Source organism: Dipodomys ordii, unplaced genomic scaffold (genome assembly GCF_000151885.1).
Source record: "Dipodomys ordii isolate 6190 unplaced genomic scaffold, Dord_2.0 Scaffold365, whole genome shotgun sequence".
NCBI lineage: Eukaryota > Metazoa > Chordata > Mammalia > Rodentia > Heteromyidae > Dipodomys > Dipodomys ordii.
This window is the reverse complement of record NW_012267581.1, coordinates 119,921-124,707: the sequence shown is the minus strand read 5'-3', so window position 1 is coordinate 124,707 and position 4,787 is coordinate 119,921.

Here is a 4,787-nt window from a genome sequence, read left to right as displayed (position 1 = left end):
AGTGTCCAAATAAGAACTATTTTACCTTATTTCTTTGAAAGCCATGCTTCTGATTCGAGGTACAAGCTGAGATACTACAAGTCATGACTTCATATGAATTTGAGAGAGATAGAATTCGGTCATAATAGATATTGTTATTTCCTATTAGAAAAACAAAAAACAATATTTCTCTGCTTGCTCTGTGGAAAATAGATTGTAAGGTCTCTGATATGAAGCCTAACAGGATGTTACTAGCACATTGAAAAGTATATAAAGTAAGATGTGAGTTGGAGATATGGACTGAAATACAGCACTGCCCCTTGAAGACAGGTCACTCTACAGCTAACTAAGAGGTTCAGAGATACCAATGGAAACACCTTTGAACAATTAACATGCACTTCGACAAAATTAATTTTAGAAAGTTGAAGGTAGCAGTGGGAGGGGAATGGAAAACCTAGGAAGAGAAAGATGGTGTATATAGTCAACAAAATACTTTATGTACCTGCATGAAAATGGAACAAACAACAAGGTACCCATGGCTCACTCCTGTAATCTTAGCTACTCAGGAGGCTGAGGTCTGAGGATCGTGCTTCAAAGCCAGCAAGAGCAGCAAAGTCCCCAAGACTCTTATCTCCAATTAATTACTCAGAAAAAGCTGGAAGTGACTTTGTGATTCAAGTGGTGGAGTGCTAGACTTGAACACAAAGAGGCTCAGTGACAACACCCAGGCCCTGAGTCCAAGCCCTGGGACTAGCAAAAATACAATTAATAATAATAATAAAGTGATCCCCAAATCTGAGCAGACACACAGTTTTATGCAAGGACTGGGACTCTTAAAGTCATATTCAAAGAAGACAGAAGGCATGGAACCATCCATGCCCCCTCCAACCAGTGCGGTTAGCTGCCTCCACCTCCAGGGTTTCATAAAGACACCACAGTGGCCTCAATACTACATTTAAAAAAACAATTGAGCGCCAGGTGCCAGAGGCTCACACGTGCAATTTTACCTACTCAGGAGGCTGAGATCTAAGTATCACAGTTCAAAGTCAGTCAGGGCAGGAAAGTCTGTAAGACTCATCACCAATTATTGAACAAAAGTGTTGGAAATGGAGCTGTGGTTCAATTGATAGGGAGCTAGCCTTGAGCACAAAAGTACAGTGATCAAGCTCTGAGTTCAAGCCCTAGAACTAGCACATTCACAAACACACACACACACACACACACACACACACACACACGAGCTTAAAAAATTACAAACTTATTAATAAATAGTATTAATATTATTTAAAGCTTGAGTTTTTCCATTTTTCCATTTTATTGTTATTTTAAAGATGACATACAGAAGGAGTTTTGCCATTTTAAAAGAAATTTTATTAATTTTTTATTTACTTCCATAAGCAGTTGTATCAAGTGGTTTAAATGTCACATATCAGTGAAATATACATTGATCAATGTATTTTGGTCAATGACACCCCTCTCATCATTCTCTCCCAAACCCTTCATCCTGCCCATTTATCTAGTTTCATTTTTATACATTTACACTCAGTCCTATGTACCTTCTTGCCAGACACCAGTTTCTTACCCCTGCAATCCCATCTATTTAGGAGGCTGAGCTCTAAGGATCAAGGTTCAACATTAGCCCAGATAGATCAATTTGAAACTCTTATTTCCAATTAACCAGTAAACACCCAGAAGTTGTGGCTCAAGTGGTACAGCACCAGTCTTGAGCAAAAATGCCAAGCAAAGTCCAAGCTAAAGTTCAAGCCTTAGTATTGGCACAAAAAGAAATTCTTATTACTTCTTATGTATTATAATTATAATTTTAGTTAAATATATTGACATATATTGACATGGTAGAAAACTAATATTAAGCTGATCTGGTGGTGTTTAGATGTAGTTTTTACAGTCTCCTCAGCAAATGGTTTGTGGACTGGATGCTAGATTGAAACAGAGAAACATTCTTTCATCCCTTTTTTCATGCCATGGTTTTTTGTAAATAGGTAAAAATAGGAGATATGTAAAAAAACTTATGTGCCTCCAGTATCATATTTTAAGTGTTCACAACCATCATTGAAGGAACACATTTCTGTTCCTATCACAGACAAAGAAAACAAGATAAAATCACTCCACACTGGGCAGTGATAAAGAGCTGAATGTAGATTCCTGAATAAACACAGCATCCTCCCTCCAATCCCAGATGGCATCTATAGACGGGTCTGCATCTTCCAGGCCTTAGTTACCCAATGGAATATGTGCTTAGCCAGAGTGATGCTACCTGCCACCTACCAGACATTGCTGACAATGCCTCATAGATCAATGGGAGATCAGAAAATCCTGATGGATTTCAAGTCAGTTAACCTGGCAGTCCCTGCTAGAAAGTCCTGAACACTAGCAAAGTGACATTTTCATTACTACTCTTTCTACCATTTCAAAATATTACTTGGATTTATAGGAGTGTGGATGGAATTTTTGTGAATGTATCAGAGAAAGTCCAAAGAATACAATAAAATACATGCTTATAAAAGGATCTATAGCCCTAGATCACTCAAAATTAATAGCTACTTAGTATAATGTATACTTAGCAGCCTCCAAATATATTCTACTTAAAAAACTCAGGTAGAAAAATATCCACCATTTAAATCATCCAGTGTCCATTTGTACTAATAAAAAATGTAACATGAATATGGGAAAATTATAGTTTTTCTATTTCTATAAAAAGTTTCACATGCTAACTAAACAATTTTTTGTGTTATTCTATTTCCATTTTATCAAAGCCTTAAGATCTTTCTGCCTTTAGTACCTCATTTTATTAAGCAAGAGATTACTCCAAAAGAAAGAAAAGAATGACAGAAAGAAAGAAGAAAAGAAAAGAATTCCATGTTTTTCACTGTAAAAGTGTCCCACAATCTGCCATAGCTGCTTTATAGGCTAACATCTGGAATTTCTAAATAAAACAGCAGAAAAACTCTGAATCATAGTCTGAAGAACTCTCTAATATATCTAGTGGTGTACAAATGTAAACTTCTCAGAAGGAGAAGACTCTCTTCCTGGTCAATGTAACTGCACTTGAGAGATCATACAGACAATGCCCACGTTTTACATCTGTGCAGAACAGATCCCTCATGCATTAAAGGCCTAACTGTTCTTCCATTAGTGGCCATGTGTAATTCCTTTTTAGAGAAACTCAAAATGAGCTCCTTAACAGGATTAATCACTCACGTACTCCATTGTGCAGACAGATAGCAAAATGGAACAGAGTTACGATTTGACCCAGTTACCACTGTCAGATGGTTCTGATCAATGTATATGAGCCTGTTAAAACATTGCTATTAGGGGATTGAAGGAAATAACAGATTCTTCCTGGATTTCTAGAGCTTTTGCCTTTTTTTCCAACAAATGAGCAAGTTTTTAGTTTCTTCTCAAAACTTATGCCAAAAAAATTATATATTCCCATCCTAAAAGCCATAGTGGAACTTGAGACAAACACTAGTAACAAAATCCACAGAATTCCTATATTGTTACCTAACATATTTTTTAGCTGAAATAGTACAAAGAAGTATTTTTTTGGTCCATAGAATATGTTTCCTTGCCTAATAAAATAAGGAGTCTCTGAAATCTCATGTGTCTCACCAGTCTATAATAAAGATCACAAAATCAACATTACATGGTTCAAACCCCTAGTTCTGCTAGCCACATTCCATGCCCTAGTCTTCATCCAGGTGTTTCACCTGGTCCTCAGATGACTGTGCAGCTATTTTTCCTATTTCCCTTGGCCAACCACTGTGTCTCCCTCTCTGTTTCTAATAGGTAGATCATTTACACTGCCTCCCTGTGTGGTGGTCTGATGCTGGACCTGTGGTCTCTGGCTGGTGTGAAAGGCATCTTAATGATCCTCCTTGGAAACCTAAACCAGAATCCAGACCCTACTCAACATACGGAATCCAGCCTCTCGTCCTCTTCCTGTAAACGAATATCCAGTGAGTGAGCAAAACTGTTCTTGAATATGGGGTAGTTCCACAAGGCTTTCCTACTGGAGAGCTTTGTATATAACACAAAATAAATTATTCATCAAAGTTATGCTTATGATTGATCATAGGACCAATCTTGGTGAGAACTAGTTTAAATTCTAATCATCAAAATTTTAGTTGCTGGCTTCCAGCCAGATACTGAACTTAAGCACCTGGTTACAAAGATTTCCACATTTTCATTACTCCTTTTTTTTTGAGTGGGTGGGTCCTGAGGCTTGAACTCTGGACCTGGACACTATTCCTGAGCTTTTGTGCTCAAGCCTAGTGCTCTACTGCTTAAGTCACAGATCCACCTCCAGTTTTTTGTGGTTAGTTGGAGATAAGAGTCTCATGGACTTTCCTGCCTGGGCTGGCTTCCAACCATAATCCACAAATCTCAGGCTTCTGAGTAGCTAGGCCACCAGCACCAGGCCATTCTCTCAATTTTCATAATTCTTGGTCCACCCACACAGAGAGTTTATGTTTGTGTCTATTCAAAACTTAACAATAGCCTCTTTTACTGCACACTTTCTTTTTTAAAAAAAATCTGTCCTTTTTCTCAACAATAAAATAACAAGGGCTGGGAATGGGGGTTCAGTGGGGTGTTCTGTCTTCTCTAAATGCTTCCTTTTCTCCGGAACTCTTGTTCCTGGGCCCCCAATTCTGAGTAACCCCTGCCTATTTGTTTTGCTTTCCTGTTAGCACTATTCTTTTGACTAGAACTTGGGTGGTCTAAAAAATTCTGTGCTCTTTGTGCAACCAATTCCTCAAGAGAGTTTGCTAGCAATAGGATCTCAAGCA